A 25,448-nucleotide genomic window follows, 5' to 3' on the forward strand; every position below is an offset into this window, starting at 1 on the left:
GAGATACCATCATCCAACCCCTTCTTCCTTTGGAAAACATGTGCAGCACATCCTGCTGTTTGTGTTAATCCAAACCAAAGTCCTACGGCTATGATATATGTGATTATGGCAGTCATTTTTAATTAGGGATTGTGTCAATGTATTGACATTTTTATCGCTTTTGGGGGAAGTAGAGGATATTTTCCTGCAGGTGAACTCCTCTCTTCATGGTTGTCTATCCCTCCAGCTGCACTGCTCACTTATTAAAAAAATGCAATGTTATTAGGCCCATTCTCTGTGCAAGTTAATTAAGCAACTTACACAACACCAAATCCAAGAAATGCAGAATTCAAATTACCTCCATCCTATGGCAAGATTTATAACCTGATTTCAAGTGCAATATTTATCATTAACAGAAGCCCTGGCAGATTTGGGAAACAGTGTGATGAAGAGAATGCATTCAATGTCTTGCTGGGAAGTGGAGTTAGACTGGAATGGCTCAAGACACTCATTGCCTGCAGTGATCAACACCCCCCAGAAGATATTGTTCACCCAGAAAGAAAAGGGAAGGCAGATCATCACATTTATTGGTCATAGCTTTTCAAGAGTCAGTAAAAACCTACTGGAAAAGGCATGGTTAGTAGCAGGAATAGATATTTTTTATCTATCTCAAAAATACTTTCGGCTCAACAGCTTTATATAACACCAAGATCTGACTTCTGCCTGATACGTCAGGATGAATCTTCCTCCTAGATGATGGTCCTGGCGTAGATGGTGCTCACATTGTACAGTTTTTAATGTCTTTAACCATCTTTAGCTTTGTATCCTGATAGCCCCTTCAGGCTATATGTCAATGCCATCTGGGAGGAAAAGAAGAGACTTCTGCTCGCTCGCCCCTGTAACGCAGATCTCTTAACTAAAATTGTTCTTCCATCACTTGACAAACTGTCAGCACAGAACAATTATCTGCCTGTTGGCTTCTTTGTCCTTTCTTTTCTCCCCTCTCAGAAAAAAAAAAAAATAAAAGAAAAACAGGTGAAGGAAAAGGATGCTCAGAAAAAATCTCCATGGACAGAATCCAGCTGATTTGATCACACCACCTAAGACACTTGAAGATATAGCAAATGCAGAAGTGAGTCCCTTCTTTGCCACCTCTTTTGCCACATCCTCTTCCTATGCTTGACTGGTGAATGCTTTTAGGTCTTTGGGACAGAGAACGTGCCTGTTTTTGTCTGTCTTAAGTCCTGCACAAATATGGATATTAGAGTATTAGTGTATTTAGGCTGATGTGTTCAACAGCTCTAGATTATGAATTGCTCCTCAAAATAACGTTTGCATTCGCTGACAAAGGTCTTTATTACAGAAGAGGGTCAAGCAAAAAGGATTATTCTTGCTAATTATTCGCTGTTATTTAATATTTGCACAAAAGGTTTGCAGGAGTGAGTCCTCAGGATTGCCTTGTTTGAGAAGCTAATAGGGTTTCCAGGAAACCAGCAGTGTCTGGTGAGCCATCAGAAGCAGCCTCTTAGAAGATATGGGAAACAATTAGATTTGATGTAGTTAAGGATGGTTGGCTAAAGGTTTCTAATGACTTAGCCAGGAGTTTTCCTGGGGTTTTCAAAGCCAGTGGTAAGACTTCCCCTCAGAACTGTGCTTTATGGGAAATCGACTAAAGCAGATCCCATTTTCAGACCATGGATGGGTTCAGGATCTGGGCAGCTCCCAGCTGCAAAGGGCAGATATCAGCGAGCTCAGTTTGCTCCAAACCCTGCTGTTGTCTCAGGAAGGGTTTGTGAGTGAGCAGAGCTGAAACACAAATTGTTGGGAAGGAGACGTACAATTTTTTGGCCCATGCCTTACATTTGTGCCTACACATTATCAGTCCCTAGAGAGCTCTTCTGAAGTCTACCTGCTGCCTTCTGCTTGGGCCTCATATTTCCTTGACTAGACCTTAATGGCTGTATTGTTATAGAAATTCCGTGCTAAGTGAGTTGAATTTCTCATTCCATAAAGATATAATTAGGCAATAAAAACATAGCCAGAAATCTTCAAGCATGGGTGCCTGAAGGTGGGATCCACATTTATGCATTTAAATGCACGGCCCAACTTTTGGGATCCCTGTGTATTCATACCTTCTCTTGCTTCCAGAGAACTGGAAGCTTCCCTGCTATTCAAGGTGGCTTTGAGGGTACCACACTTCTTTAAGGAACAAATGTTTTCATTTACATTCCCTGGTTTTGTTCAAGTTGCAATGCCTCCAGCTTCCCTATTTGACATTTTTTAGCAACTTAATTATCATTACCAAGGAAGAATATTAATAATGGTGTTGTTTACATTGGATTCAGCCCTGGGGAACAAGGGAAAATAACCCAGATTGTGGGAGCAGGCGGGAGGAGCATGGTATTTTGGAAACCCAGGCCACAACCTGCTGGAAGCATCTGTTTCTACTCAACCTTTTCCTCTAGAGTCTCAACATCATTCACAGCTCAGGCTGCCAGCAATTAGGGACTTGTGCTGAGGATTCCCCTTCCCTTGTGCTTTCATCCCAAGGATGTTCAGGAATCTCAGGACTGGCAGCGACAGCACTGAGGTAGTTTGCTTGGACAGTCATTCCTGCCTCAGCAGATGCCTTTGCTTGATGCTTCTGAGATGGGAATTAGGAACTGGGATTGAGTAGTGCTCAGAAACCAGCACGGATAACTACAAAGCAATTAATCATCCAGGACAGATAAGGTGTCAAGAGGTGACTCAGAGCTACAGAACTAGTGGCCATTTGGCTCTTTTGCCAAGGGCAGAGCTGTGCTGTGAGGCTTCAACTGGAAAGCAACGAGCACCCTCACTACCCACGGCATCACACTGGCTCCATGCTAATGCAGGGATTTGTTGGAGCTGCTCCTTTTCCTCTGTTTGCAGGCACAAATGTCAGCAAGTGCATTTTGCATTTGCTCGAGTCTCTTCTATCAGGCCAGGTCAAAGCCCTTTTGGGTGCACTGTTGGCTGTTTGGAACGATGCTGCAGTTGTGAAGATAAATAAATTAAAAATAATAGAATGTCTAATTTCTTTTACATATTCCCAAGAAATCAGCTGGTGGCAAGAAGGAAAACGTGTCTGATCTGATTGAAGTATATGGGGAGAAAAAACACATGTAGACTTCAGTAGGATATCGACATGGATGCTTAGGCACTGTTAAAGTACAGAAAAATGAGCCAGCAGGATTGAGTAAGCACTATTTTCCTTTTAGCTGAGGAAAGGCGCTCCTGCAGTAACATTGCTCCTCATGTCTTTGCCTTTTAAATACCCAGTGACATAAATATTAGATGCATGTTAAGGCTCAGATCCATCAAACAACTCCTTATCTTGAAGCACACGAATACTCTTGGCCCTAGTAAGAACATTTAAACGGTACCTAAAGGACCAGGATGTGAAATGAAGTAAACCTAATTTCTAGCGTGTGAAAAGAGACAAATCTCTGCACACTCTCATGCCAGGGGTTAACTTGGGCCAGGTGTTGTTAAGAAGTAAAGACATGAATAATCTCCCATCAGACTTTTGCATCCAAATGGCTCATTAAAGCGGCAATATTCATAGCTTGTGAGAGTCCTATAGATTTACGATGGCTAGGAAAGGATGACGCCCAGCTTACTTTCCCACCAATCATTATTACATGGGAAAGTGAGTGATTTTCTTTAACTCCATTAGCATAACATTAGTGCTTATAAGGACCAGACCGGGGTAGAGACTTTACAAGTCTTTTAGGTCAACAAAGTCAAACAGGAAACTCTTTTTTTAGGAGCACAGCTTTTATCTCATTAACAAAAAAATATTGTTGGCTAGTGCAGACCGTGGATACTTGCAGTTTGGGGTAGTGAGGAAGCAGTTGGTATTCCCAACTCCTTCCCAGCTCTGGTAGCCCTGTAACAGCCCATTTCTTCACTAGAGCTGTTGAAGGAGCAGCTCGGCATGTGGTACAAAACACAAGGAGGGAACTTCAGATCAAAACCTTTATTCTTCCTTGCAGCAGATGAAACGCCGAGGCACAGGGCTCCTGGGTGGGCATGAGCAAACACATATGAAAATGCAAGCACTTGCAGTGGGAATACACTGGGTTACAGCTGAGATCAATGGAGGAAGGTGATAGGGATTATCAATCTTGAGTGGTCTCCGTTAGGCAGAATTGACTGGCAACCACATAATGACTCAGGCTCAGCCCACCAGTTTAGAGCCCGAGTGATAGATCTGTAGATGCCAATCATCATGATTTCCTTATCAGCAGTGTTCACGTGGCCATTTGTCTTCTACCTGAGCCGCCCTGGTCGGGTTCAAGTGTTTCATCCTCCAAGGTGCGTCTGAGAGATCAATGCACAGCTACAGCTGGTTGAAGGGGACCAAATCCATTGAACAGTTGATTTGGTTCCATTTTACCAGCTTTAGCAAAGCATTTGGCCCCATGGGCTGTGGCAGCAGAGAAGAGAATTCCTCGGGGTCTTTTCTTTCCCAGCTGCCTGGACCTCTTCTGAACTTGCTGCCTGATGCCGCACTGGTTCAAATGGCTTCACTTTCAGGCAGTCAGGATTTATTTAAGCTTCTTAGAGGCTACGGCTGAAGAGCGGGTCTGAATTAAAGAGGCAGGTTGAACAGCAGTGGAATAGTCTGCAGCAGTAACCATCAGCCTGAAGCATTTTAAAACCTGATATTTGGCTCTGTTTTGAGAGCCACGCTGCTACAACAGTGTGACATAAGTAAAGGCTATTGTTTTCCTCCAGATGTTTTAATTATCACCTCCTGCCTCCTTCCTTTCAGTGTTTTATCGTGTACTGTCCTACTCCATGCCCTGTGTTTCAGTGTCTGAAGTGACATCCAACACGTAGCAGCAGAGGTGTCGTTTGCTACAACCAGCCCAGCCCACAGCCAAGGAACTTGGGCTGCAGAACTCTTCTCCCCTCAGGGCTCTCCTTGAAAAATGGGAGGGAAAAGGCTGGAACACCTGAAATATTTTTTTAGAGGTTAGCAAACTTTGCTTCCCTACTGTGAAGCCTCCTGTGTTTTCTCATCTGGCATTAAAATCAGCATGTTCAGGAGGTTTAAGAGCTGCTCAGGCAATGGTTGTATTTGCCATCACCAGAAACCAACAGGAAATTGGCGGAAAGGAAACAAAAGGGAGGAGGTAATGAAAGAAAAAAAAAGGCTTTTCTTTCTTGCAATCTCATAATCTGGCAATTTGTCCCCAAATGGGGAAAACAAGTCCCTGCTACACCACTACTGTCCAAGTCGCTCCTGTGATGGTTCACATCTCAGCACTGGGGTGTTGATATCTCCTGGAGAGCCCTGCAGCATGAACACCCCACGGCTAAAAATAACGCGGTAAATCAAATTTAAAAATCACAGCAGCTCCAATCATTTCTGCAGTGGGAGCCAATAAAGTCAGGCCTTTCCTTCTTAACCCGGAGCCACGCGCAGACATCGCACATTGCCATGTGCATAACCTATTTAAAGAATTTATATGCGTCATAAGGCAAAGGTGACTTTTCCCCCCTCTCCCTCACAGCCCACCGTGCTGCAAGACGAAACCAGGGAAAAGCACCTGTGCTTGGAACCTCTGCACGCAGAAATATTGCAAGTGGGCCAGCATTTTATCTCCCGAAGAATTACAGGCTTCGCATTGTCACGGTAAGCACTGCAGATCACTTAACTGCCCAAACCCGTTACTCTAAGCTGCCTATAAATAAATGGAGAGAGAGATGGAGAGAGAAAGGGAGAGAGAATAGCTTTTTAAAAAGAGCTCAACAATTAATTTAATCAAGTTATCTCTAGGTACCTTTTCAAGAGACAATCAAGCCAAGGAACTAAAAGGAAGCTTAGACAGTGAAGACCTGGAAGTATTAAATTCATCCTTTGGTGACTTACGGGAGACAAAGGAAAGCAATCATTTACTGGTGGTTGGGTAGAGGTGGAAGTGCCATTAGCAACTGAGGCTATACTGAGCTAAACCCTGATGGACACATGGATTTTGGGACAGAGTGCACCAAACTGCCTGAGCGTCACCACCTCAAACACACTCTGCTCCCAGGTACGTGTGCTCTGTCCCAGCCCTGTTGATTTGGGGTCAGTCCTTTGAAAGCAGCGCTGTGGGAGAAAGGTGTGGGGTTACACTGAGCATCTTCTGCTGGGGACCAGAGCTGTCCCCACTCCCTCCTGCTTTGCTTTCGGGGAGTGCCTTGGAACATATTTGAAATCAATGTGAGTCGGCATGGATGTTCTATAACATTTTGTTTAAATTCTCTGCAGTGAGTTATGGGTAAGGTTTTCCTTTTTAGAAAATTAGGTTTTCTCTTCTGGATGCCATTAATCAAAACTAATGATGTCTCTCTGGTGGTGAGGCTTTCCCAGCAGCTGAGAAAGAGCAGCCCACGTTATAAAGCTGGAGAGGGCTGCAACCCACAGGGATTTGTAGCATCCCAGCAGGGAGGGTCCAGGTCTCTGCCAGCCCAGGCACTGCCAGGCTGGGCTCTGGGGCTGTACCAGCCACCCAAGCAAGATGGATTACAGATGTGGTCAGAGGTCGGAGCTCTGCTGAAGCCCCTGATCTCTCCAGCGAGGCAGTGCTCATTCCCAAATGCCTGTGGGCCCCCACTCCTGTGAAACAGGATGGACAGGCTTCATCTCTGCCTGCTGAGCACTGCCAGGCTCAACAGGCAGGATCTGGCAGGAGAGTTTGCCAATCCTACATTGGGATTGGTGTTGCTCTCCCTTCCTGCCTGTGCAAGTGCAGCCGGCAACAGCACCCCAAACCAGGCCTGAAACCTCAACCACCCAACACCACCACGTTTGGGCTTGTGTCCAAAGTGAAGTCAGGCCCAATCATCTCCTCATGAAATTGGGTCTTGCATTGGAAAGGTGTGGAAGGAACAGGTGCTGGTGCCTCCCTGTTATCCTGAGCTGGGCAAAGCCTACAGGCGCTGTGGGATGGCACTGGAGAGCCATGGGCACGCTGAGTGAGAGCCAGGGGCTAGAGGTGGATCAAAGCCAAAATAACAGAACAAACACATGATGGCTTTTCCCTCTCTGGCCACCCTTGGATGGTGCCTGTGCCTGGCAGTGCTGTCCATGATTATATCCAGGAAAACGGGCAAAAGCCCCCAGTGCTGTGGCAAGTAGGATCAGTAGTATCCAACATAAGAGAATCTCCTCTATTGCAGATCTTTCCTCTTCAGCCTCAATATTCTAATAAAGACACGTTATAGACAGTACAGAAAAGCCAAAGAATTTATCAGCATTTGTCGATATTCCTAATGAAGCAGAAGATTCAACATGCAATAGAATTAGCCTACAACGAACCCTTGCATGGGGCCCATCCTTCTGAGTCCAGAAATCTCCTGCTATTCCAGTCCAATACACTTTTGAGAAATGAGCAGCCCTCCAAGCCATTATCGTTATAAGCTAAAAGGCCAAATGAGACAAAGTACTGTTGCTCTTCATCTGAATAAACAAATCATTTTTAGATCAAATGCACGAACAATTTATCATTCTAAAATCCAATCAAAAGGAAAAAACAACAATACAGAACATTGATTTCCTACAGCTTTATCTTAATGAAGTGCACATTCCCTTTGTAATTAGCTTTGGAAGGATTTTTTTTTTCCCCTTTCCCCAAGCTAATGTGTTATTTGATTTCCATCCAAACATTACTAAATTGGAGGAAATTTCCTCAAAATGAAGTGGCTTTTGATAATACAGGAAAATGTCTACTCTCTTGCATTGCTATTTTTTCCCCCAAACAGCCATACTTATACTGCAGATGATTCAACTTTATTGCATGGTGTCTTTGCAAGGATGTTTAAATCAATGCCACAGTCGCAGGGTTCTGCCCAATGTGCCATTTGTAAACCAGAAAATACAAGCTCACTGCTTTTATCCTTTTCCTTACAGACATCAAATATTAATTGAACTTATATTATTACAGGGAAAAAGTAGACTGTGTTTTATTAACATTTCTAAAATTAAAGATGTTCAACCCAAAAAGTAGACTCCAGACAAGGCTCAAGAGCCTTCTGCTTGGATTTTATTTGACTTAATTAAAAAGCATTCAGTTCCTTTGTGCACTAAAGCAGTTGCTGACATCGCAGTAGCCACTCAGTCTTTCAAACCAAAACTATTACCTGAACTTAATAAAGTGTCTATTTAATTTATACACCCTCATGAACTCACCTGTCTCCAACAAACACAACGTGCTAATTGCTAATGAGCAGCGAAGGCAGCAACTTGACAGCAAACTCACCAGCACCCTAGGATAACTTGGCTGCCCCAAAACATTATTTCCATCTCCTTTAATCTGCCTTCTCCACCATTATTGCTGTTATCCAACATCCCTGAGCCAGTGATCCCCGTGTACTGCTGGAAATGCTCTTTGCCGGGCCACCTCTCCCTTCCTCCCCTAAATCTCTCCTTTAAATCTTTTCTTCTTTAAATGGTGCTGACCAGAGGACTGTTGCTTTCACCCTGCTTCAGTGAGTACTTGCTGAAATGAAATAGCTAATTTGATCGTCTGGTTTTATTTGGGTGTATTGCCAAGGTACACAGCAATACTTATGACAGGGAATAAAGTTCCAAACCCTACGGTTATCACCTTATTCCTTAGTTATACAGAGCATCTAAAGTAACTTTATCTCTGTCTCAACCCAAATTTTGGTCCTAGGCCTCTTGTCAAAGTAACAGTCCCGTTTCAAGCACAGACCCGCTCTGTTCTGACAATGCAGAGCATCATTACCTGGAGGGAGCTGGCTCCATGTGGGATCAAGATGGTCCCTCCAAAGCTGTTTTCCCAAAGACTCTGAGCAGGTCTCTGGGAGCTGCACCTCCTGAAACCAGCCATGGAAATAGTTGTGGAATTGGATTTTTTTGTTTTGCTACTCATACTCTCAAAAGAGAACAAAGCCATTCCCTAATACAGTTTGTGCATTTTATGGACCTAACAATTAAACAGGTTTTAAAACATGTGCTGACTGCATAATCCCATACAGGGGAGTGCACTCAGCGTTTTTAAATAACAACTGATAGGAGATACCACTTAATAGTACAAAACACCAGCAGTCCCATTAAAATCAATAGAAAATTAGATACTATGAAAATGCAATATGTGTCCAATTAGTTATAATTGGAGCAAATGGTGATGCAGATAAACTCCTGGAGGCAGATGGATTTGTCCGGAATGCTCCCTGCCGGCCGTGGGCACGGCGCAGGATGGGCCCTGGGGGGCTGTGCCATGCCCTGGGCAGGAGGGATGAGCCATCTCATAGAGGAATGTTAACTCTTGTCTAATTATGGAGCTGCTCCGAGCCGCCAGGACGGCTCTGGTGCACCACTGTGCCTGGTGAAAAACGATCAGCTGTCACACGGAAACCTCCCTGTTGGACTTGACAAATTATGCCAGCAAACCTGTTTAAGAACTAAAAAATCCTTGGACACGGTGACAGGCAGAGAAAGATGCTGTGTTATTTATTTATTTGCCCAGCAGAGTTTAAGAATTGTGGCTTAGTCCTGCCAATGCTCACTTTTTTCGCCCTGCCTGTCTGTTGTTATATCAGTTTAAACTCCTTCCCACCAATTATTTCTCAGGCTTCTTTCAACTTCTAAAAACTCAGCTGCACAGCAGGAACTAGGTTATGCAATTCTAACGCTTTATTTTTAACATCTTTGGTGCAACATATTGCCCTCCTCTTTGTTTCGTCTCATGACTAAAAAAGAGCGAAGATCCCCTATTGCAGCAGCGTGAAGGGACATCCCCAACCAAACATCTCTCCAACCCCTTCCAGCCCTCACACTGGATGAAAACACATCACTTGCAGTACAGCAATTATTAATTTGCAGTGAATTTTTTCATATAAATACTATAAAGTAACAGTTATTTTACCAAAACTATTGGCTCAGAGCAAAGCAGCAATAACTTTCTCCAGGGTTCGTATTTTCTTATTTTAAATTAGTTATTCAAATCATTACAGACTTATGGCCACAAAGAAAAAAAAAATGCCTCTTGTTTACCCAGACCTGGAACCTTTTTTTGCATTACTGGACACAGTTACTTATACTGTTAAGGGAACTGTCTCTCAAGAAAGGGAAAAAAAATAGAAGTGGCAGCTTTTATTTGTTACGCTGACTCAGCCAAATGGTGGAACAAGAAACATTAAGCCCCAATCCATAACTTTTGTGGCCGCTCAAAGGATGTATTCTTCCTCGACACTGATAAAAGTTTAATATGTAGTTGCCCAGGTTTTTAATAAACTTGTCAACAAAAGAGCAAAGCAAATTGATGGGGACCTTCCCAGGAATAAATTCAGTTTCAAATAGGCCAAATGAGCGTGGAGGACAGGGAGGGGACGATGCACGGGTGACTTTTGCTGGGCTTTGCAAAAATGGCACAATAGATTTTAGCGGGTGCGTCTTATTGTCTCAAAGACAAGGCTTTAGGACAAAGCTGGCTTAATTTAAAGAAGGTAAAGTGGTGCAGCACAGCCCTGACACCGTGAGGGACAGAAGGGCCAAAGCCTGGGCATAAATACCCATCCCACCCTGCCTGCACATTCCAGTCCCCATCCCACAGCAGACCTGCTCAGGGACAAGCTGCCGTGTTGCTCCATGATTTTATCCCCAGTCTCCCACTGCGCACATTTCAGGACATCCCTTCCAGGTATCACCTGCACAGCCGCCTCCTCTGTTTGGCCAAACCTTCCCCACTCCCTGCTCCACCTTTCCCTTCAAATATTCAAGGGTGAGTTAATTCAAGCACAGCACAGTCCTTCTCCTCTGGTCTTACAAAAGCTGTTTCACACTCCTGCAGTCCATACCTATTAGCCCTCTCACATTTAGGGACCAGTTACCCTACATCCACATGGCCATGAGCTCCAGGCACTGCCCACGTCCTGTCAGGTTGGGAGTGAAATCACAGCATGAGATTCATTACTTTCTGCTAGCTTCAATCAAGCTGGTGTCTTAAATTATTAAGACTTGGGGGTTTTTGTTAATTTGTTTACCCGAAGTAAACACAAATATTAAATCAGAGCTTCCAATAGTCTCGCTGCCAGGAAATTAACAAGCAAATTAACCCACAGCGTCCCAGAAGGGGACACCCGTCTTTTCATCTCATCAACTCCTTGTGACACTTTGCTTCCCATGTCACCAACTCCTTCCTGACACCTTCCTTTGCTTGCACCAAACAGCTTGAAAAGCCAAAAGTCAAGTCCTGTGTCCAATGCCAGGTCACATCTCAGATTGGAAGCGCTGTCCTGGCCGTTGCGGTGAACTTTATTCTCCATTGCTCTTAGGTCACTGGATTCCTGCTCCTGTGGCTTTATCCGACTCCCCAAATGTCAGGCTTGACTTGTCTATGTAAGGTCTTTGCAGGGATGGCTCCTGTCCTTACAGCTGCTGGGTGACTTCTGCGGTTAGTGGTCACGAGTCCCACGCCTCCTGGCTGCCCAGATGCCACCTAATCCTGTCCCCCCAGAAGGGCAGCTGAGAATGAGCACTATTTATAGCAGTTGTTCCCCAGTTCTCCCAGGCTCATCAGTCTGCCCAGGGCTTTTTTAGATAGAGGCACAGGTCCCAGCACAGGCCATATCTGGGCATGGTGAGGCATTTACAGGCACAGCTCTGTGCTTCAGGAGAAAAAAAAGGAAAAGGAAAAAAAAAGGAAAACCCTGCATCTGTTGGAGATGTCAGTCGCCTGCTTCCCTTGAGCCTCCTGAGCACCACCAGCAACTGTTCCAACTGCTAAAACCTTTGACTATCAAATCTTGCTTTAGTCAAGACATATCTGTGTCTGAAAGCCTTCCTCTTGCACACAAGGGTGTCATCCACCAGCCCTGCTCCTCCGTACAGACCGTTCTGGAAAAATACAGACTAACCCAGGGATGCACGCTGGTGCTGCTCACTCAGGGCAAACAAAAACTCCTTAACAGCATCACGGAGTGCTGCAGTGGTTGGGAGACAGCAGCCCACAGGCACACTGCTCCTCCTGTAGGTGCCCACCAAGGTGCTCAGGGCTGAGCATGTACAGCTGGTTAAGCCTGGCATAGCCCAACCTGCCCAGTGCTGGCAGAGTCACCCAGCAGTGATTGCAGCCACACTGGTGACCAGCAAGCAGCCCCACGGTGCCGGAGCACCCCACAGACCCCATTGCCCATCATCCTACTGGGATATCCCCCAGTCAGACACGGCTCTGTGGAGTCCTGGTTGAGGTCCAGCCTCCACACCTCACACCTTGCGCCTGCTCCAAGGTGTGGGGAACCCAGGTGAGTTTTTGCATGGCAACACGAGGGCAGAGGGGCACAGTCCAGGCAGGCTGTGCCGTCTCCCCAAATACATGCAGGGCAGAACTGTGCAAGCTAACACCAAAGCAGGGAAGTCCTTGCAAACCCAGAACAATCTTGGCCTCAGGTCGTTGCACCAACCTGCCTTGGCCACCTCCACCTTCAGCCTTGCAGTGCAAACACAGCTTCAACAACTCCCCAGCGAGCACCTACTTTGCCTCAGAGGGAAACTGAGGCAGGCGAGCTACACAACTTGTCTGCAAGCCCAGTGAGCCAGCAGTGGAGCTCATGCTCTCTCTTGGCTCCCGTCCTTGGAACACTGGGCTGCTCTCAGCATGACCCCCTGCATCCCAGTGGGAATGCAGCTCTCAGCATCACTGCCTGCTTGGCTGAGGTCAAGAGCAACTTCAGCATCAAGCGGTGAACATTTAACCCAGCGTCTTCTCTGGGAGGCACCCGCCAGTGCGGCACTGAAATCAGCCCTGGGCTTTCAGAGAGGGATCCGAGCTGAGGAGCGAGGATATTTCTCTTGCTAGGAACACACCACCCCCTCGCCCACAGTCACTGCTAAGTGCAAGATGTGGTGAAAGTCTTTAAAAATAGATATATTCCCAAGCAATTCATGCCGCTTGCATCTGGCAGGGCAAACCTAGCATGGAAGCTCTTTCTACTGACTAAAAAGGATTTGTTAGCAGCTCAAGGCTCGTGCAACCTTGACTCTCTCCTCCTCTCTTCAGGGCCTTCTCTTGTTCTTGGCCTAAACCAGTCCTGGGAAACACAAGGGAAGCCCTGCCCAGCTAGGCTGGTGTCAAAGGCAGGGAAAGATACTGCAGTGCAGTGCTGATCTCTTCTGCAATCGGACGTGCAGACTAGCCTGAGTGCTGAGTCAGCACAATTTCTTTTTTGATTGGTTGATCTGAGTAACATATTTTCAATGTATGCTAAAGGGGCAGTAATTAATACCTTTTCCCCCTTTCCCCACTTTCCCAAACCGCTTCGAATCGAATGCACAAATCTCACCCCCAAAGTCACTCTCTGGTCCTAAATATTCTGAGGCTCTTTCATTTTTAATTTAGGGCATTAAAAAAAAGAAATTTGCAATCTAAGCGATGCTCACTTTGATCGACTTGTGCTGCTGCAGCTAAAATATCTGTCCTGCAGGTCAATCTAATCATGCTTAATAGCAGTTTATTCTTCAACGCAACATTTTTCACGTTGGGTCGACAGTTTTAAATGAGATTGCTGATGCACCCCTTTACTAATGCTTTTACCAGGGCCAGCACATCCCTTGAAATACTTGTGCAATAAAATGCTTTATTGCTCTTGATGAATGCACTATTAAACTTGAATTGCAAACATGCCCCCCCCCCCTTTATTAAAAAAAAAATTGAGGTGCTAGAATTTATGGGACCACCTGTCTTCCAACATTAAGTAATAGTAACAACTGTAATAATGGATCATCAATGTAACAAGCACACAAAAGTACAGAAAAAAGAAAAACCCGCCAGGGAAAACCGCATGGCACAAATTTGTCCCTGTGCTCTCGTGTGCACGTGCGAAATATCCATCTTATACCTGCCGGTAGTTCCGCTTACATGCGGGGAATTCATCTCCAGAACGGCTGGATTTTGTGAGGCATAGAATAGAAAAATTTAACTAATTTGGTCCACTGGATTTATGGCTTTTACAATTCTCAGAGCTCCTGTTTCCGTGCCTGGTGCTGCACAGTCCTCGGCTCGCAGGATGGATGGGTGCACCTGAGCATCCCAGCGCTGCAGGTCCAGCACGGATGCTCCTTGTATCACACCCACCACGGCACTCAAGGTCAGGAGATGCCCACCAGTTCATAAAAAGTTTAAGAGAAGTGGCTCTAATTTAGCTGTAAAATAGAGCGGGCAATGTAACGGCTGCAGTTTTCATCCAAAGAGGTGTAAAAGGGATGAAGAGCTGCCATGGAGCAGAAGAACGGTACAAAGTGGTTGGCAAAGGCCTGCAGCCATCACCTGCTTCCATTGGTGTCAACATCAAGGCTACCATAGCTCTTGGGGGGCCACATCCACCCCATTTCATTTTTAACATCGCCCAAGCCCAGGTGACGCCGTCCATGGCAAAGCCTCCCCTGCCACCTCCGCTGCCATGCTGCGAGACAGCGCTCAGAATTATAGCTTTGAAAATATTTACATAAAAAATAAATCTGAGCACTTAGCGACTTCCTAAAGTTAGCAATTCGATGTGATTAACAAGCGTATTAATTCAGAGAGGCGGGGGGAAGGAGATAAAAATTGCATTACAAATGCAGGTATCTGCTGTAAATCAAACCGTGAACACCTTTGCAAGAGCAACGTGCAGCGGCACGGGGGTTTTAGTGCTGAGAAGGGGAAGGAAACAGAGAGAGAGGGGAAGAAAAAAGAAAATTTAAAAAAAAAATAAAAAGAAAGTAGAAAAAAGATATAAAAAAGGAAACAAGAAAAAAAAAGAAAGAAAAAGGTAGAACAGGAAAGAAGGAAGGAGAAGGAAAATGAGAAGTGGGACAAAGGGTCAGCAAGGAAAGGAGGGGAATTTCATATATAAATTATATATTAGATATAATGTTATGTTATATTCAGAATGGTGGGAATTGTCCTCATTTTTCATCCAGAAACTCAAGACAGCATTCCTGATTTACAAGGGAGTGGAACTGCAGCCCTGTGTGGAACCCGTGCCTTCCTGCCAGGGCTCAGCTCATTTCCCAGCACCCACCAGTTTCAAATTTAAATCTGACCCCAAAATGGGGCTGGACATCCACAGGAATGATCCCTGTGGGGTCATGTGAGCCAAGGATTGTCCTCAGGCAGGGTGGCTGCTGGTGGGGCTGAGCCCAGCGGTTGCTGCATCCCTGCGGCTGGGTCCTGAGGGACTGCACCGCATCCAGCCAGGAATGGCCTGGCTTTCCAGGGCCCAGCACAACCAGAGCATCCCAAAAATCAAACAGGATGATGTGCAAACCAGCCATCCTCCAACGCAAAACCCACCCTTCCCAAAGCCACCTGACAAAGAAAGCAAAGGCTCCTCCTCTGCTGGGAAGGGGCTTAGCACTGCCCACGCCTCCATCAGCCATGGTATTTAATTTAAACAACAACAACAACAAAAAGGCACCTCAATAAACCCCACAAATCCTATAGGTAGGAAATCTCCCCAACAGCCCAACCTGCCCTTTCTCACTCTCTACTCACGAGCACCTGCTTACAGTTCAATGCCCCTTGACGTACCTGGAACAAGTGATGACTGTGCTCACCGTGAATAGAGACGGATAAAGACTCCCCAAAATCCAAACTCAGAGCCTCACCTGTTTCCCATGCCTGGGGGAGGATGCTGCGATGGGAAAGACTTGATTAACCTCTGCATGACATGTCCTGGCACCACTCCTACCAAATGATGCCTGAGGAGCCCGCGAGCAAGACGAAGATGGGGTTGCAATTGCAGGGAAATGACTCAAGAGCAAAATGTGCCCTCAAGCAGCCCCACAGAGATGGAAACCAGAGTTTGGGAAACTGGGGAGCAGCTTTTTGAGGAGTTCAGCTTTGCACGTCATTGCGACATCACAGAAATATGAAGAAATTTGGGGCTGAAAGCTTTAAACCCTTGGACGTGACTCCCACCTAGGCAGAACGTTAAACTTGTATTTAAACCGAATTTCCTTTATCTTGCCACATTATTGTAGGATTCTGGAAAAATAGCCAACTATTTTGCATTGGAAAATGTTACAAAGGAAAAGGCTTCCAGAATTAAAAGATCTAATTTTCTTGTTTTCCTTTGGGAAAATAAGACCTCTATATTCAAGGCACTCCTCTGGCTTTAGCTGTGATCCGCTGACTCGATGGCTCACCACACTGACAAGGAAGGTCTCCTTCTCACCAGTTTCAAGCACAAAAAGTTTAAATGTGGGAAAGATCCAAAAAGCGGAATTTGCACACTAATTTAAAGCTAAAACACTGCACACCCGGGCCACAACTGTTGTCTCCTTTTCCTCTCTCTTCTTCTCCCCCCACCCTCCACATCCTTTTGTTGTTCCGAGATTTAAAGACCAGCCAGCTTTGTTTGCTATCTAGCCTTATTTTTGGGGTAAAAAGGGTCGATGGGGAAGCAGGAAGAGGGAGCGATTGGCCTGCATCCCTGTTAAAACCCAGGAGCGGACAGCCAGCTTTCCTCTGGCATCGCCTTTCAAAGCCCATGCCGCAGTCAGCATATTGAATATTTAATGTCCTGATGAGCATTTCCACCTGCTGACACAGGCAAAGTGACAGAACAATACACGCGCTGGAACAAGATCATCAATTGACTCCCCAGTCAGTCTGCCGGGTCAGGCAGTTAAAAAAAATAATAATATAAAATAATCTGTCTGTCTTTCTCCCCTGCCTTGCCCGGGGTCACACATTGCTCCTCTGAGAAGGATTCCCACCTGAAATACATACTTCTTTACATTCCATAGCTTGCCAGGTTCATATGGGCATATAAAGAAGTATGTCTCTCAAGCAGGTAGTTTCAATATGCGCATTTATATGGTCACAGGAGGAAAAATAACGCTGATTTACAATTTACATCCTGAGAGTGAGTTACGGCTCAGTTCAAACCAGCAGACTTTCCTCCTGCCCAGCCCATGTGCAGACAGACACACACCCCAGCTCCCAATCCTCACCCGTAATGCTGGGCTGTACCCTCGGCAGATGATGGATTTTGGGTCCTGGGAAGGGGAACTGCATAATTCACTGGACACAAAGCAGCAGAGGTCCAGTAGCTGCCCTGGCAGGGGCTCTTTGAAACGTAAACGGCACAGGGTAAAAGCCAGCCTCCCACTCCACCTAAAAGTAGGTGTATCATTCTAAATCATAAACTTCTAGCATTTAAAAAAGAACAAAATGTGGTTTAGAGGAAAGCCTTTGCTGTATATGCATATAGGTTTCATTTCAGACAAAGCCATGTGGGAGAAAGTTAAATATGTATCAATTCCCAATTGCCTCCATCCTACAATTTGGAAACAAAAAGCCAATTTGTTTCCAGAAAGCCAAGAATCGAATGGCCAGCTACTGCTTTACAAACCACCACCGGGAAGGACTGCTCCATTCGCCAGAGTAAGAGAACTCATCAGACCCAGACACGCGATTGCTCTATCAGTAAGTAGAGATTAAAGCATAGGAAGAAGAAAGCATCTTACCTAGTGAATCCAATGATTTTTCCTCTGCTGGTCACTGGGAGCGAGACGCTACCCCACAGATAAGCAACCCTCAAAAGATAGCACATGCCTTTTGGCGAGTTCAGGGCATTAAAAATAAAAAAAATAATTAAAAATTGCTTCTAATAACTCATCCGGTTGAGCTCCACGCCAGCTAAGGGGCTTTGGGAAGACCTGCAGACATAAAAGGCAGCCAAAGCGAGGTGCTGGGAGCTCGGGCCAAAGTCTTGCCGAGTTCTTCCCGCAGCCCCCGTGGGCTGCGCGCCCTGGACGCCACCGCGCTGTGCCCCCGTGGGGCTCGGTCCCGCACGCAGCCCCGGCTCTGCCCCTCTCCCTCGCCTCCCTCGCAGCCGTGCTGAGCTTTAAAGCTCCCTGAACAATGTGGGCCGAGTGGCAGGGCTGCGCTCGCCGCCCGGGCTGAATGGGAGACTATAATGGGCAGGATTTAGGCAGGAGCGCGGCGGAGGTCACGCCGGGCGCTGCCTGCTCGCTCAGCAGGGCGGGCACGGTGCCTCCTCACCTGCGCCCGCCGCGGCCGCCGATCGATACCAATTTACAGGCAAATGTGCAATGGCTGCCTCCGTGTTAATGAATTTTACCGTTTCTCACAGTCTTCTAATGAACCCTTTAAAGAGGGTTTAAGTAAACTTAGCAAGTGGCAAACTAAGCACTTTGGAATACCTAATTGCATCGATGCTTCTCACTGCTTTTTAAAATATCACTGCCAGCTGGGGAGCAAGTATTTCCCTGCGCCCCATCGACTTCCAGCACCACTGAAAAGCAAAGGCCGCATGGAGCCCGGGTGTAAATCCTCTGTGCTCAGCCCCAACCCCCAAAATCGCTTCACACCCCTCAAGCAATACCCAGCACATGCCTGAGTCCTGGCTCTGTGCAGCTTCCCCCTCATTCCCTGAGTTTGTTGGCCCTTTTAACCATCATTATTTGTCTCATTTAAAGGCAAATTTCAACCTTTAGTTTGGATTAAGGGGAAGAGAGATGGAGCTGTGGCACTGGTGTAATGCATGACTGCAGTGAAATTAAAGCAAAGGGAGAGCTGAGGAGTGTGAGGGAAAGTCTGAGTGCTTCAGATTAAAAAAAAAACCCAAACAAACATACAAAAACAAAGTGTTGGTGGTGGGGTGTTGCACAGCCAAGCACTCCGTGGTATTGAATTTCCTTCAGACTGACAGCAGTAGGACAGCTACTGGACTTCTTGGGCTGTTAAACATCTGCACCTTTTACCCAACTTGATTTCTTCAAATGCGTTTGACATGGGCAGTCCTGAACAGTCCCCAGCTTCTGCAGACCAGCGGGACAGCAGCTGCCAGCCACCAAAAGCGAGCCCTGTGCAAGAGCTTTAAAAAAATGACCTTTTAAATCCTTACTAGAACGGAAGACAATGACACAACCACAGCAGCAGAATTGCTTTGAGGTTCTGGGTGGAATCTTATTCTTTCCAGGGTTGTGCCTTTTGGTGGAGGAGCAGACAAATGGCTGTGATGGTGTCTTTAATGTAACATCAGATGCACCCTGTGGATCCTATCCTCCGGCTACCACCAGGAGTGGAGTGATGGTGGGTGAACATCAGCCACTGTCCTCAACCCACTTGGGCTTGCTGAGCTCCTACACTTGCTCTTGGCAGAAAAACACATGCAATAAAACTCTGGCTGTTCTGGAGAGAAAAATGGATGGAGAACTGGATCATGCAGAGGCCAAGGGGCAAATAAAAGGAGAGGCAAGAGCCTGAGGTGTTGCCTGAAGGCGAAAGGGGAAGAAGCGTGGTGAGAGGGATGGAAAGCAACATGCTGTATATTATATCCCTGCTCTGCCCCAGGCTCAAGGTGCTGCTCAGGTCCAAGTGGCAAAGTCAAACTGAAGCTGTGCAGCACAAACCTTTGGGGACTTTGAAGTCAGCCCCTGTGTAGGGCTGGGCACTGGAGAGGGAGACACCAGCAGGGCCGAGGTGGAGGCAGGCGCTCGTCCCAGCACAGCCCATGGCAGAGAGACTGGGGTCAGACCTTGGGAGCCACAGTCACAACCATCTGCTCGAGAGGAACCCAGCAATTAAACTGACAGCACAAATCACGGATTTCTGCCTATACAATTACACAGTGCACACTCCCTCCGGCACAGGCACACATATACCTGTATCCACACTCCACACAGCCTGGAGATGGGTTGTGTCTGGGTGATACATTACACCTGCTTGTATATAGCATTTATATACCTATGCATAAAGATGTGTATAAAATATCCATATGCATGCTATAAAAGGTACTTAAATCTACATGAGTGTGTGTGTGTGCACCACAGTATCCAGCTCACAGAACTGGTGTCTATATATTCATGTGATAGGTACCACCACTATCATATAAAATATAATGACCATAGTCAACTCTGAGTTGCAGAAGCAATAACAGTCAATTGATGCTACACTTCATGTAACCTGAATTCCAAACCCTTGCAGGGAAACCGAACTTCTCCGCCTCCCCATATTCTCTTTCTGATCGTCCACAAACCATGCGCCTGTAATTAATACTCATTTCTCGGCATTTTAACAGTTAATCACCACAGCATTGAGATCATTGCAAGTTAGGCTAAGTTTAACCACATTTCACCCTTTTGCTCTGCCTGGTATCAGCTCATAGCACTAGTTTGTTGCAAATAAATAAATAAAGCCCCAATCCCCCCAGGTGTCATTAGCCAGCCTGTGTCTGAATTAGGGATTTAAAGGCCGGTTTAACCTTGCAGAACGGTTGCATGTCAAAGTTCTAACATTTCAGTTCAGATTATTCTAGTGCACTGCTTGCTCTGCAGTTTGTTAGTGGTTTTTTTTTTTTTTTTTTAAATGCGGAGTATGCCACGGCAGAACAAAAAAAAAAAAAAAAAAAAAAAAAAGAGGGGGGTGAGGTTTCCTAAGCAATCCACAGATTAAACACACATCCAGCACATCCCCACACAGACACACACACACACATACATTTGCCGGATACAGAAGCCCACATTTAAGTCCCCGGGTAAGTTGGATGGGCACTTAGTCCTGCATTGGCCAGGAAAAGTGTTTAAACCAAGCTGAGCTGGTAGCGGTTAAAGGCAAGGCAGGGAGCAGAAGAGAGGGGGGAAAAAAAAAAAAAGAAGACATACCAGTTAGGAGCTTCTGTTGCAGCAGAGGACTCACCAGAGCACTAGCTGAAAGCTGAATCAGCTTTCGAGAGTTAGGGATGCATAGAGGAGGGTCATGGAATCACAAGGTAATAATGCGCTTCATGCTGCAGCCGTCAGCCTTCTCCTTATAGCCAATCTCTAATGCAGGAAGGGAACAGAGAGCAGGCCCAGGGATGGGATTAGTCCTCACTTGGAGAGAAAAAAAAAATTTAAAAAAAAAAAAAACCCACCAGGCAAACCCTCCCCTCCCACCCACCCTTACCTCGCCCCCGCCGCCCAGCACCGCCACAACTCCATCCCTCCATCCCCGCTGCTGCACCGCATCGCAGCGCGGTGCCGCGGGGAGGCAGCGAGGCAGCGCGGTGCCGCGGGGGCTGCGCGGGGCGGGCGGGGAGCGCGCTCGGGCAGCGCCGCGGCCAGCCGGGGGTTAAGGAGCAGCCACCGTGCCCGCCCGGATTGCAGCACACCTTGATGCGAGAGGCTGCGCCGGCACAAGTGCCTGCGCCCCCTCCTTCCCTCCTCCTCCTCCTCCTTGTCACCCCCCCGGGGGTCAGCCCGGGCTGGGGGTCAGGCTGCGGGGGGATGCACACGGCTGGGGGGGCTGGCGGAGGGAGGGGGGAGCTCTGGTCAGGACGCGAGTCCACCTTTCCAGTGCTTATATACCCAACGAAGCATCCCAAACACGCACCCCCGGGCGCGCGGCCCCTGCTCCTGCTCTTCCCTCCCTGACCATATTTAGTCAACCACGGCAAAAAATAGCCCGTCAGCTGGAGCCTGCCGAGCAGGGCTTGGAGTTCAATCGCTCCTCGCAGCCCATTGACTACTGGTCCTGCAGGGTCCTGACTCTGCCTTTTTTTTCCCCTCTGCTATTTTTAGCTAGGCCAAATAAAGAGGGAGCTCATCTTACCACTCTGTGCCGGCCCGAGGTTTCACGGGGCCCTGGCTATGTTTGGTAAGCGCCAGCAGCGAGAGACACAGAGCGGAGACCTTGTCCATGCTGGAAAACCTCAGGCTCTCCCCTGCTTTGGTTCTTTTCTTCTCCTTTTCTTTCTTTCATGTGCATTTCTTCCTCCATGATAGAAAGGTTTCCAGGCGAGAAGGTGGGGAAGAAGCTCAAAGGATCCTGATTTTCACCTTACAGAAGGAGCAACTGTGTTTCGAACACCTCGCGCTGGGGCCAAGTCCTTCACCGCAATGTCCCGAGCACCTCCGTTGTCTGGCCGCGTCTGTCCTTCCGTGTCTCCAAAGGTGCTGAAGACTGGGAAGGTGTTGAACTTTCTGCCCTACATGGGGAGCACTGAGGAGCCTCCTTGCCAGGCAGGGAAACCCCCCAGTCAGGGTGGGTTAATGCGCGTTACCAACACAGCGGTGTCTCCTGGGTGTTGAGGCCACAGGATCTTTCCAACCTCCAAAGTTTCATCCAGCGGTGCAGCAAGGAGGGGAGATTTTGGCAGCACAGGCACTGCCCTTGGCTTGTGCCCAGAGAAGCAGGTGAATGTCCCTAGAAACTTGAGTTAGACCCAGCTTCAAAGTAAATATTTCCTGGGCCCTGGGGAGGTCACTTGGGGAAAGAGGATAAATGATGACAGACATGGCGATGGCTGCACTCAGCCAAACTGTCCTGCTTGCTTGCAGCAGAACGACCATGACCTCTCAAAACCCAAGGGCACCTCATGCTGCTGACTGACCACTGCTGTGGGCAGGCTTTGGGGGATCAGGGCTGGAAGGACCAGCAGCTGGCAACAGACGCTTGGGTGGTGGTGACTGGATGTGGATCTGGAGTGGGAAGTTTGCATGAGCCCGATGAAGTGCCCAACATCCTCTGCTCCTATCAGTGATCCATGGATGTGGAGTGGAGTGTGACAGGGATGGCCACCCGGCACTGTGATCCTGACGGACACCTCCACTTAGGACACCAACGTGAGACCATCAGGCCCCACTCATCTGAGGCTGTTAGACTTGTTGGGAGCTGATAGCAAGACCTCTAAGGATAGGAAATGCCTGCAGGAACCACCCCATAGTGGCACAAGGTGGGAAGGGCTCTCAGGAGGTCGGGGCGGTGCTTCCCTGTGCTCCCGGAGGTCCCCAGCTCCGGGAGCGATGCCAGAAATAGCCACAAGTGACGCATCTGCTCTCTGTCCTGGGTTGCTTTGGGTTTTTCTGTCTCAGCCTGAGCCCGTGTTGGGAACTTGGATTTCCCTCTGCTGCCCCCCAGCCCCAAGGGCAGGCTGTTCACACCGTCAGTGTTTGGATAGCCCAGGACAGGTGTGCGGCAGAAAACCACCGAGTCTGGTGTCCCTGTGGTGACAGAGCCATCTCTGCAGCGACCACAACATAGAGCAGCCCACAGGCAGCTCTGCCTGACCCCGGGAACCAAATCTGCCGCTGCTCATGGGACTGGCAGTGGGGACAGAGCCTGTAGGAGAGCTTCTCCCCCATCCCCACTCCTCTGACCCAACATTGGGTCCTTGTGACCACCAGTGGCCCCTCTGCCCCCTCAGCTCGTTTCCCTGTGGAACAGCTGGGAATTTCTCCACAATGACATAAACTGCTGTTGGGTTTTTCTCCTCCTTTTTTCCATTATTGCAAGGATGTCCAAGCTGCTCCTCCTTGGACATCAGTCAGGACTGTCAGTGCTTTCCCAGTTCATGCCCTCTCACTCACTGAAGCTATGGAAGTCCTTCTCCTCCCTGTCTCACCCCAGATTCACCCCAGGAAAGCCTTTACCCAAAATGCCAGCCCAGCCAGCACAGGGGAACATTGCCGGGTACTCCCTGGGGGTGCATCTGAAATCACAAATTCCAGGAGGTGTGTGGCTCCCTGTGCCCCAGCAGGACCCTGCCCTGGCCACAGGGGAGCTCTTAAGAACCACTCACTCTTACAGGCACAGCCATGCCCTTCTTTGGATTGAGCGAGTTGTTATCACATCCCTGACAGGTTCCCTGGGGTTGAGAATCCATCCCGACACCAAGATATGCTGGGAAGAGGAGCAAACTATAAAGGGAGATGAACCAAAAGCAAATCTGTGAGATGTGAATTAAGAGATTGTTTAAAACCCAACCCTGGTTTTGCACACAGATTTCTTCTCTTCACTAATTGCTTTAAAAACCACACTCACCCTTAAACTCCCAGGGACTAAAATATCTGTGTTCTCTCCAAAGGGCATGGCATGTTTTTATCAGGACTTGGTTTGGGGCTAGCTCCATGTGCTGATAACGCTGGGAGTTTGGGATGCAGGGAGTGCTGGGAGAGATGGGGCCTGGATGTGCAACCACCACCATCTGACAGGCTTTATATATATAAATATATATATTTGCATACATATATACATATATGCCTAATAATATATTCATGTGTGCACATAATAATTCTGCATTAAAACTCCTCTAAACGAAGAAACCTGAGGAAGCTGCACGGCAGTCTGTAAAACTGAGCCAGTTCAAAGTGATATGTGAGAGATTGCAACACTCCAAACAAAATGCAAGATGTTACTTTAAAAGAACCAGGCTCGGGCTTTTGAATTTATGTAACCTAAACTGATTTTGTCTGTTTGAAATTGTTGTTGCGTGTTGGGAATCTCAAAGAGGTGAGGAGCAAAGCTGCAGACGTTTCCTTTGGAGTCCAAGATTACAAGCCCCTTTGCTTCTCCCTTCAGCTCCAAAGCTGTTAATGGTTTGCTTCATTTTATTAACAGCAGACAAGAAAAAAAAATTCCTCCTCGGAGCCTGTGTTAGGTGACAAGTTGGATAATAACAGCTCCTTTGGAAGTTTTTATAGTGCATTAGGCAAACATAGTGGATGTTTATAGACTTTTAAAAATGCTGATTATATAAAAATGCATTTATAGCCTTCTAAAATACCAAGCTACTGTAATATAAATATTTCCAATAATAAAAACTGAAAATGCGGATTATTGGCTCGATTGGAGCATTTTTTTAATTGATCTCTCTTTTTCTTTGGGCCAAAATCTGATCTCAAACCAAAAGACTGGCCAATACCCTGTGATATGAGTCAGGTCAATGAGGTTTTCGCATCCTGCAGAAGATGCTGCACTGTCCTGGGATGAAGCCAAACCAACTGAACCATGCACCCCATTCCCCCTTCCAGCACCCCAAACACCTCTGGCTCAAGGGAGCTCCTGGAATGCCCACTGCACCTCCCAGCACCTGCTGGCCCCGCCACCTTCCCACCTCGCTGGTGCTGAGGAGGCTCTTGGTCACCCAGTGGCTGGTCTTCCTCTGTTCTCCATAAGAACTTGTATGAATAATTAATTTTTTATTGGCACAGAAGCCTGAGTGTGGCTCTGTCCTGTTCCAAGCTGATAAGGTTGCTGGGGATGCGCCTTCTCCCTTTTTTTGTCTTTTTTTTTCCTACTTTGACACGAAATTCCATCAGTAGGTGGAATTAGCTATTGCCAATGGCTGTTGTCTCAACACAGATAAATTCTTTCAAAAAATTAAGCTCCTGACAGTATGGCATGTCCCTACCAAAAAATACCCTAAACACTTAGTGAAAAATGAGTTATTCTTTATTTTATAACAGCACTCTTCTTTTTTTATTTTTGGCTTTGTCTTTTATTAACGATTGGGAAAGTCCAACTGTGAGCTTTGGAGCTGTCTGCAAAGTCTCCCAAGTCAGCATGAGATCAGGCTTTTACATCATACAATGCACAGTTTGACCCAAAAGACAAGTGTCTATTTCAATTTCATCTCCCTGAAGCTAATTTTCTTCCTTTTGGTCGTTCAAGTTCTATTTTTTAAATAAAAAAAAACGTTTTTTTCAGTGTCCCACC

The 25,448-nt window shown here is 47.0% G+C and overlaps 1 long non-coding RNA gene across 6 annotated transcripts; it reads right to left on the reverse strand.

The window, feature by feature from the left end:
* Window positions 1-539: 539 nt before the first annotated feature.
* LOC116452649 lies at window positions 540-21,271 on the reverse strand. 6 transcript variants are annotated; one of them, XR_004243558.1, is made up of 6 exons: window positions 21,124-21,271; window positions 20,636-20,845; window positions 19,385-19,533; window positions 18,727-18,846; window positions 17,474-17,561; window positions 540-4,025 (listed from the first exon to the last, which is right to left on the reverse strand). It is a non-coding gene; the product is annotated as an uncharacterized LOC116452649 (long non-coding RNA). The 6 variants fall into 6 exon arrangements; XR_004243555.1 differs by lacking the exon at window positions 18,727-18,846 and having other exon boundaries at window positions 20,636-20,794; XR_004243557.1 differs by lacking the exon at window positions 18,727-18,846 and having other exon boundaries at window positions 20,670-20,845.
* Window positions 21,272-25,448: the final 4,177 nt, after the last annotated feature.

The sequence above is a fragment of the Corvus moneduloides genome, chromosome 17 (assembly GCF_009650955.1).
Source record: "Corvus moneduloides isolate bCorMon1 chromosome 17, bCorMon1.pri, whole genome shotgun sequence".
Classification (NCBI taxonomy): Eukaryota; Metazoa; Chordata; class Aves; order Passeriformes; family Corvidae; genus Corvus; species Corvus moneduloides.